Source organism: Octodon degus, unplaced genomic scaffold, assembly GCF_000260255.1.
Source record: "Octodon degus isolate 3935 unplaced genomic scaffold, OctDeg1.0 scaffold00105, whole genome shotgun sequence".
NCBI lineage: Eukaryota > Metazoa > Chordata > Mammalia > Rodentia > Octodontidae > Octodon > Octodon degus.
In genome coordinates this window covers 7,674,124-7,685,167 of record NW_004524681.1, presented here as the reverse complement: position 1 = coordinate 7,685,167, position 11,044 = coordinate 7,674,124, and positions in this window count along the sequence as shown.

Genomic DNA, 11,044 nt, shown 5'->3' with positions numbered 1-11,044 from the left:
ACACAAGTTCATTCTTCCTTATTGCTGAATTTATTGAGTATTTATACCAAAGTATCTTTTGACAGGTACCTAGGCAGATTCTATAGCTTAGCTATTGTGAATTATGCTACAATGAAACTGAGTCATTAGGTGTATTGCGATTCCCTAACTTTAATTGTTTAGGGAATACACTATGGATTGGTGCAGCTGGATTCACCAGTAGCTTTATTTTTACTTTTTTGAGTACCCTCCATAATGACTGTTGTAACAACTATACTAATTTATATCCCCAACAACTATGTAGAAAAGTCCCTTTTCCCCTACATCCTCAACAGCATTTCAGGGGTTTGGGCATTCCTTCGACTTCGCACAAGCTTTGACCCTCTCCTTTGCTCTTGGGACCGGACAGCCAATCAGTCCTTGCTAATTCTCCCCCATCATTAGTTCACTGCCCTTGAACACTGCCTCAGGCACACCTCACCCAGCCTCAATTCCCACTAGATGGCTCTAAGCTGCAGTTACTTTCCTTTCCTTTCCTTTACGTAGACATCGTTGGTTAATGAGACATAACTGTCTACATTAAGCAAGCACTTTCCCCATCAACCAATAATAAAAAAGTGAGATCCACTAATTAACACATGTAAACTAATGTTTCCAAATAAAATGTCTGAAATCTCAATTCATTTATGCCCCTTAGAAAGTGATACCGTGTGAAGGTCACATAGTATATGCATTCCGAAGCTTACTGGGACATAAACTTTTGTCAAGTACAACTATCTGTAAAGTCAAGATAAGTGGTTAGTGTAAATTATCTGGTAAATTTTTTGTATTTTCACAAACATTTTTCTCTATTCTCAGGCCCACCTCTGGATAGTGCCCAGGTCTGTTATTCTGTATGTTGTTCTATAGCCGTCCATGCATCCAAACAAATAAGCAAAAAGAAACAGATTCCCTCTTTTCTGTCCGTTTCCCCTTGTGATTATTGCTGCTGCAGTGTTTCACTGCCTTTGCTCTTCCTTTGCAACATTCCTTCTCCGTCTTTTGCTCTAGCTTGATGGCTTGGCTGAAATCCCATAAACAATGGAAAACAACCACAACTAAGCAGTGTCAGTGGTGCAGTGGCATATCCAAATGCCCAACCAATGCTACCATCTACAATCTACGAGCTTTCTCCTGGAATCAATGTACGAAAGTGTTCCGGCTTTATCTAATGTCAGTGTTCCTCTTTGTGTACTGAATGCCAGTCTCCCACTCTCTCTTACTCACTTGAGATTTTTAATTTCCTCCTACCCCTTTGTCTTCGGGATCAGCATTGTCCACTTGTAAGGAATTGTTAAAACTCAAGATTCAAACATGCTGAAATGTCTTCGGCTTCTATATGTCATGTCCCTTTCCAGGTGAGGCGCTGTGTTTTTGATCTTTCAATTTAAAAAGGTGCTAAAATAGACCACATCTCCCTACTGTCTGCATCTTAGTCCCACTCCGGTTGGCTTCTCTCTGCTACAACTCCTGTGACAACTCTTGGCATACTCATACGGTCTCTGTCACTCTAGAACCAAGAGTCATTTTTCAGGCTTGGTTTCTTCCATACCAACCAGTGGATTATATTGTTTAACCACTCTGCTCTTGAAATAATTTCTTCACCTGGCTTCTGAAAGGCAATATTCTGGTTTCACTAGTTCATCTTCTCCTGCTCCCTTCACTCCTTCTTGTCCCAGAAAAATAATCCTCACGTGGAGCAAGAGAAGAATCCTTGGCCTCTTGCTTTTTTCTCACTCACAAATTAATCTCAATTAAAGCAGTACCAGTCCTCTTGATGTAAATACAGTCAATATCCTAATACTTAAAATTGAAATTTGAGCCTGGGCTACTTTTCTCACCTCCAGGATCCTCTCCTATCACAGCCCAGACATCCACTTAGATAAGTGGCTTAAGATGCGTAGAAAATCTGAAAATATATATGTGCCACCCCCACATCATACAAAATAAATACACAGAGAACATAAATTTGTAGCATTGCTTTCCAAAAAATATGAACTAGAATGTTGATTGCAGTAGAATGAGGAATAGCCTCAAGTTTCAAAGTATGAAATATCTACCAGAGGATAGATAAATGAGTTACAATATAGTCCTACGATAAAATATCATGCAGTACTGAAAATAAATGATCTCTAGTCATGCACTGCAAGACGATTCCTTAGCACATATGTTATTTTGAGCAAAATAAGCTGGACACGCAGGAGAATGCAATGTATGATTCCACTAAATAATGTCCTGCGATAGGCAAAGTTAAATATGTTATTAGAAATCAAGATATTTTCATTTCTGGATGGGAATAGTGATAGATCCTTTAGCATGTGGAGACATTCTGCTTCCAGATCTGAGTCTTTGCATGCAAATATGTTGAGTTTGTAACATACATGCATGCTAAGAAGTGAATGCTAATGTATAAACATTGTATTAATGTTATGTTATGAATTTTATGTATGGATGTTAATAATAAATAGGTAAATGCATTATAAAAATCATTTCTCAGCCTTTTGGCTAAAATCAAGTGCATTATAAAAATTATAAACTTTTTAAATAAGATAGTAAAAGAGATAAATAAATGGAATTAAATATACTCAAAGTTGAAAGTATTCATTATTGTAAAATTGCCAGTTGTTTCTAAATTGACATCTAAAGAGGATTCACTTCTAATAAGCTTTAAAAATAGTCAACCTCATGCATAATTCTAAAATTTATATATATCTGAGCCAATTACAGACAAGACAAAAAGGCATAATTTTTTTTTTCTGCTAGAACACTGCTTGTGTTCTAACAATGGCATTTCAGTTGATGTCATGTCAATTTGTGATAGACAAATTGACCATGGAAGCATAATAGAAATCCCAGAAATAGACTCATATATTTAAGGAAATTTGATATAAAGAGCAGATTGTTGAGAAATATTTGGAAATTGTGGGCACTTCAATGTTTGTTGCTAGGAATATTGGTGATCCTTGCAGAAAAAAATAATTAATTTATTAATATAAGTCATGCAACCAAAATTAATTATAGGTGGCTGAAATAAATAATGAATGGGGAAAGTATAAAGCATTGGTAAATCATTGTATCTTGAAGGGTTTATGATAGATTTCTTTTAAAAGATTATAGAACAACAATATAGTTAAAATTTGGTCATATTAAAATTAAAGATTTTTTACATTTTAATAGTTATAGAACAACATAAACTATCATACACTTATAATAATAATGCAAAGTAAGATGATTTCCTTATAAAATAATTTGAATTATCTAAAAAACATGGATAATGCTAATCTTTGCTTAGCAGTGCCAGTACTTATTATACATTCTTGGAAATGTAAGTTAATATGTCTCAGAAGATTTAAACATTTGTATCAGTACTTTTCATAATAAAAAAATAGAAATTACCCAAAAGTCCTTTAAGAATAAAGTAGGTAAATTCTTGTACCTGCATTTCAATCAAATAAATAGCGGCAAGCCAGGAAAGATGGAAAAGGCCTGCAATCCCAGGGCTCAGAAGGCCAAGAAAAGAGGATTCTTGTAAGTTTGAGATCGGCTTGAGCAACAAAGTGAGTTTGAGGCCAACCTGAACTGCATTAGGAGACTCTGTCTTAAAAAAGACAAAAACAAACAAATAAGCAAGCAAACAAACAAAAACAGCAATGCAATAGAATGCAGTGCAGATGGATCAACATCGAAGTACAAAAATCCAAGTCACAAAAGGCCATCCCTACAATGTTATTTATGCAAAGTGAAAAATAACAGGCAAAACCCTCAAATACGCCTAGGGACATGATACATGGTAAACATAGGAAGGAAAGCGGTAGACAGACAAGGCCTACTTGAACCTGACATACTGGTCTCTTTCTTGTCTCTCTCATGCTGAGGACTAATTACTATTATTATTCTATTTCAAAATTGTTCATTTACATTGAGCTTCATACTCACTTTTATGTCCTGGATTCTTGTCACTGAACAAAAGTGAATATGGAGCTACAACAACCTCAAATGTTAATTTTTCAATCTTTCAACCAGGAATAACTCAAAGGCAACAAGATGTTTTTCGCTTTGTTTTGTTTTTCAATTTACATATCCTATTAGCTGTATAACAAGGACACAGTGAAAAATCCCATAACCTAACAGAGGGAAAAATGGTACTGCTGCAGCACAGACCTGCAGGGACTGTTCTTCAAGGATGAAGGCAAATGTGGAAGATACCAAAGATAGATATAGCAGAAAGCTGTGTCTCTCCCATCCAGACTCCTGGACAATACACTTGTGCTCTGTAGGAGCTGAAATAGTGGGATCTGAAAGTGTCCTGCAAGAACTTGGATTTTAAATGGCACAGGAAACAAAACTAAGTAAAACATGGACATCTCAGTTCTACTGTCCTTAAGGAGTCTGTCTCAGTGACTTCAGGTGATAGAAAGAAGCTATTGAATGGGGACTAGCACAGACCTACCTATGGAGCGTCATTATTGAAAAAAAAGTAAAGCCTCATGATCACACACAAAAAACCCTGGCAAATAGAGTTTCAGCAAATCACACTTGCTTTGAACAGGATACTAAGACCAGCTGCTATAGAAAAAAAAAAAAGGCAATATTGAGTTTCCTTAAGTGACTAATGAAAAAAAGAAAACTCCACAGAAATCAGCACAACTGTACTGTCAGGAAAAGGCAAAAAATGTAGAAGATAAAAACCGTGCCTAATTTTCACCTTGTGTGTGTGTTTTATGTCAACTTGGACCCAGGTCTGTTGGGTCAAAACTGGCGGAGAATTATCCTAGTGTTAAGAAGAATAATACAAGGTTTGCACAAACTATCCAGAAAATGTCTAGAATTCATAATTTTATTGCAGCAAAAAACACGTTGATATTAATCCCACCCTAACTATTCACCTGCTTTGAAAAACTGACTCTGTCATTGGTGCCACTTTCTGCAGGACTTCTGGAATTCCTCTTTCATGATGCTCTTCACGAGGTATGATGGAAAATACAGTCAACACAGTTACCCAGCACCATGAAAGGGAAAGGCGGGCTCATGAAACACCATCGTGTCTTCATCCACCTGATTCAAAGAGCAGCACCATGGAACTTCTGGTTCTTCCTCACAGTCAAAATGAAAAGGGAAAGGAAATATTTTGAATCAGTTAAAGACATCACCTCATCCAAGCAGCCACAACAGATCAGCCGAAGGCACTCACAGAAGCAGAACATCCAGAACTCTGCCAGAAAGTGGCCAAAGGAATGGATAACTACACTTCAGCAGAGAAGTATTCTGCAGGGGGAATGACAGTTTATTTCTTCCCATAACAAATTTTTATATAATTAAGCTTATTGGTACTCTTTAGATATACATGGTGACCATATTCATCTTCGGGAATTTGTACTTGTACATGACATATTTTGATTCCTCTATTTTTCCCAATCTTCCATCCTCCCTTCAACCCATCTTTCTCTGCTTATTTACAAAGCTTTGTTTTCAATTCGTCCTTTTTAAAATCATTTATCTTACTACTTCTTTTCTTTCCTCCTTCACTCACCCTCATTTTTCTTTCCTTTTGAATGATTTCTTCCAATTTCACAATATCTATTGAACGTTTTTGTCCTTTTTTATTCTTACAATTTCTCACAGAAGGAACAAACTGCAATCTTTACATGAGTACAGTTTATTTCACTTAAGAATATGGTCTCAAGTTGTGAAGGAGATCAGGCACACAGGGGATACCTGTGCCCCCATTTTCCTAAATCTTTGCTGAGCTCTGGCCAAGTCTTCCACAACCCTAGAAAGCTAAGCACACAGAAAACAGCTATGGGGACCTGGTGAACCCTGCCTTATCCCCTCCTGCCTCCACAACCAGAGCTCTGCTCAGCTGTAACCACCTCTCACACCATCTCAAAACTGTAACTCTGCTGAGCTGCTGCTGCCTGTCCCACCAGTAGCAGGAGCCTTAGTGAACTCCATATGCACCCACCCATCATCATCAATAAAGTCTTACAGAACTCTGATCTGTGCTCCTCATCATCAGATCCTTCTTTCTTAAGCTGGAGCTTGTTCCCTCACCAAGGTGGAAGCCACAATGAATCCTACATGGTGGGAGCTTCGGTGAGGTACTCCCACCCTCCCACTCTTTTGGGAGACTTTCTCACCCATACCCTAACCCCCTACCATGACTGCAGGCAGGGGGTGAATATTGGAGCTTCACAAATATCAAAAGTAAGGAGCAAAAGGCAATTTTAGACCTGCAGCCCACCCAAAGTAAGTCCAGGAGTCATAGAGGAACTTGGAGGTCACACACCAGAAAGTTCTGAAATGATAACAATTGAATTAAGAAAGAACTCCATCAGGCTATGGAGGAAATCATATCAGAAAAGTAATTCTCAGGTTAAAAAAAAAGATACAACAATCATGAAAAAATTGCTCAGTTCATTTACAGAAGACATAGATTTTAAAAAAAATTAGAGGAAAATGATGGAAACATTGAATGAACAATTCAGGAGAGAACTTGAATGCATAAAATTGATTCAAACAGATATCCAGGAACTTAAGAATTCCACTAAAAGCTTTCAAAACTTCTTGAACAAAACTGAAGATAGAATTTCAGACCTTGATGATAGCATTGCAGCTAGTGAACACAAAGGGAAAGATCTCTTAAGAAAAACAAGGAACTAGGAAATGACAATACAACAGCTGCAATCTGATGTAAATAAAAATAATATAAGACTAATAGGCATCAATGAAACAGCAGAAGTCATCACAAAAGACATAAAAAGACTATTTGAAGAAGTATTACTAGTAAATTCCTAAGCAAGAGAAAAGAATCTGACATACAGTTAACTGAAGCATATAGAACCCCAGTTAGCCATAATCAAAATAAATCTACATAGAGGCACAAAATAATCAAGCTCCTGGAAATTGAGTAAAAGAATAGAATATTAAAAGCTGTTAGAGAAAAGAACCAGATCACCTGTAATGGATAACTTATCAGAATCATGGCAGATTTGTCAATACCATTTGTCAAGTCAAAAAGAGATTGGAGTGAGATATTTGAGGTCTTGAAAGAAAACAACTTCCAACCCAGACTAATGTACAAAACTAACTATCAAATTTAATAGAGAGAAAAGACACTTCCATGATAAAGAACAACTAAAGAAATTCATGACCACTGAAACAACCTTACAAAACAGTACTGGCAGATATTTTATAGCATCAGTAAAAATAACAGAAGAGACCCACCAAGCAGAGCAAACAATTAAACAAAGGGGAAAAGTAGGGATCCTTTCATAGGAAAATATCATGACACATGTAAGTAAATACATTTCTGTTATAACCATCAATGTAAATGGCCTCAATGCACCAATGAAGAGAAGACTGGCAGTGTGGATCAAGAAACAAAACCCAACAATATGCTGTATGCAAGAAACTTATTTAACTCAAAAAAAATTAATAGACTGAATGTCAAATGAAAGCAAACAATACTCCATGTGACAGGAACCCAGAAAAAAATCAGGGGTAGGTATTCTGAATGCTATGTCAACTTTAAACCAAGCATGATTTAAAAAGGTAAAAAAAAAAGATCACTGTATACTTGTTCAGGGAAAACTGCAAGAGGAAGACATAACAATTACAAACATATGTGCACCAAATGCAGGAACACCCAATTATATAAGACAAATTTTAACAGACCTGAAAAATCAAATGAGAAATAACACAGTTTTACTGGGGGACTTTAACACGGCATTGACACAAAGAGGTAGATCAACTAGGAAAAATTCAGCAAAGAAAATTAGAACTAAACCAATTTTGTGAAGAAATGGAATTAGTATGCCTTTACAGTGTATTCCACTCAACAGTGTTAGAATACATATTCTTCTCAGCTGAATGCAGGACAGTCTTCAAAATAGACTATAGACTAGGACATAGAGTGTGATTAAGTAAATGCAGATAAATTAAAATTATCCCTGACCATAGTGCAATGAAACTGGATATAACTAAAAAAATAAACAACAAAAACTCCATAAACGTATGGAAACTGAACAACACCCTCCTAAACAATGAATGTGTCACAAATGAAATTAAAGAAGAAGTTAAACAATATTTATAATTGAATGAAATACAACTTACCTGAAAAAAAAACCTTAAAGCTCTCTTAAGAGGAAAATTTATAGTGGTACATTCGCACATTATGAAGAAAAAACAAGCCCAAATAAAGAATATTATGCTCCACTTAAAGCCCCTAGAAAAGAAGAACAAGGCAAGCTTAAAGCCTAAAGAAGGCAGGAAATTATAAATATCAGAGCAGAAATGAATGCATTGGAAGCAAAGAAAGCAATACAAAAATTAATGAATCAAAGAGTTGGTTCTTTGAAAGAATAAATGAAATTGATAAAACCCCAGCCAACTTTATCAAAAAGGAACAAAAAAGTTCCAAGTCATGCAATATGGAATGAAAAAGATGAACTCATTACAGATCCTATAGAAATTTAGAAGATCATTAGTACCTACCTCCAAAATCTTTATTCTCATAGGATGGAAAACACAGAAGAAATGGACAGATTCCTAGATACATATAAATTACCAAATCAAGAAGATCCAAAAATTCTGAATAACATAATATTAGTGAATGAAATTGAAAATATAATAAAAAAACATACCAAAAGAAAACCCAAGGTCCTGATGGATGCACAGATGAATTTTACAAGAAATTTAGAGAAAAAAATAATGTTAACTCCTGCCAAACTCTTCAATGAAATTGAAAGGGAAGCAGTTCTCCCAATCTCATTCCTGGTAGCAAGTATTACTCTGATACCAAAACCAGAGAAAGACCAACCAGAAAAGAGAACAACAGGCCAATCTCCCTATTTAACAGAGGTACAAAAATCCTCAATAATATACTTGCCAACAGAATACACCACATCATCAAGCTGATTATATATCACAGTCAAGTGGGATTCATCACAGGAATGCAGGGATGGTTCAATATATGCAAATCCATACATTTAATACACCATTTGAACAGAGCCAAAGACAAAAACCACACTATCATATCAACAGAATCAGAAAAAGCTTTTGACAAATCAAATATTCATTCATTATTTTAAAAAAGAGCTACAGAAAATCAGAATAGATGATCTTTACCTCAATCTGATAAAAGCCATCTATGACAAATCAACAGCTAATATCATACTAAATAGACAAAAATTGAAAGCCTCTATTTTAAAATCATGAACAAAACAAGGATACCTATTGTAACCATTCCTACTCAATATAGTTCTAGAAACATTAGCTAGAGAAATTAGACCTTAAAGACAAAAGGAATAATAATAATACAGGAATAGCTAAATTATCATTATTTGCACATGATATGATACTTTACATAGAAGACCTCAAAAACTCCACCAAGAGACTTGTTGAAAAAAGAAAAGCAAAAAAAAAAAGAGTAGAAATCCTAAAGTAGACAAAGTGATCTGAAAATGGGCAGGGAAAGAAGATCTTGACTGGGCCACAGGATAGGTGCTGTGTGGAACTGGGGTAAATGGTGTTTTATAGACAATGGTAACCATGTCAGGAAATTCTCTACAAAGTAAAACTAGAATTCAAAACTATGTAAAATTATAATGCATATGTTTAAATGGAAATAGGTAATATTTCATTTGTAATAATTAGCCCAGGGTTATGAAATTACAACTGAATTTAATTTTCTTGCAAAAAAGAGACTTGTTGATTTAATAATTAAATAAAGTAGCATAGAAGGATACAGAGGCAGCAGTCAAAAATCAAATTATTTTTGCACACTGAACATACCCAGAGAGAAATTAGGAACTCCATATTTTTCACAATAACATCAATAAAATGAAATAAATAGGAACCAATCTCACAAAGTGAGTAGAAGATTTATAGGCTGAAAATTTTAGTACTCTGAAAAAAGAGATCAAAGAGGATTTCAGAAAATGGAAAGATATCCTTTGCTCATAAATAGGGAGAACCAACATTGTGAAAATCTCAATATACTGATTCAATGCAATCCCCATCAAAACACCATCAATGTACCTCACATATCTAGAGAAAACATTCCTAAAATTCATCTGGAACCTGAAGAGAACTAGAATGGGAAAAGCAATCTTGAGCAACAAAGGAAAGGCAGGATGTATCACAATCCCTGACCTGAAATTATACTACAAAGCTACTGTGATAAAACCAGCATAGTGTTGGTGGAAGATCTGAGGATCAATGGAACACATTAGAAGATTCACACACAACTACAAACACACTCAGTCACCTTATCTTTGATAAAGGGACCAAATATGTTCTCTGGAAGAAAGAAACCGTTTTAATAAGTGGTGCTGGAAAAACTGGCTCTCCACATTCCAAAGGCTAAAATTAGACCCATGCCTATCCCTATAATCAAAACTGATAAAAGATTTAAATGTTAAAACTGACACACTAAATCTGCTGGAAGAGAAAGTAGGTAGAAATCTAAAAGACATAGGGCTAGGTAGAGAGTTCGTGAACAAAAACAAAATTGCAAAGGAAATACTTCAAAGAATCAAAAATTAGAATCTCATCTTTTTGAAAAGTTTCTTTTCATGCCAAAATAAATCATCAGGGCTGGTAAGACAGTTCAGTGGACAAAGCACCTGATTTGGCAAGCACAGGGACCAAGGTTCCATCCCCAGCACCACATGCTGTGTTTGCCCAGCCCCTGGGTGCACTGAGCTAGTCTCCGAGTCTGGGCTTAATGGTGCACACCTGTAATCCCAGCACTGGGGAGGCTGAAAACAGGAGGATCACTGTGAGTCCAAGCTGTGTAGTGAGACCCTGTACCAAATACATTCAAAAAAAAAAAAGAAAAAAGAAATTGCCAACAGAGTAAAAAGTAAACCTACAAATTGAGAAAAAATTATAACTGACTGTCCCTCAGGCAAAGGATGTCTATCTAGAACACAGAAAAAAATTAAAGATTCAAAAACTTAATCCAAAAATTGGAATCTGAGATGAATATACACTTCATAAATGAAGAAACACAAATGGAAAATAA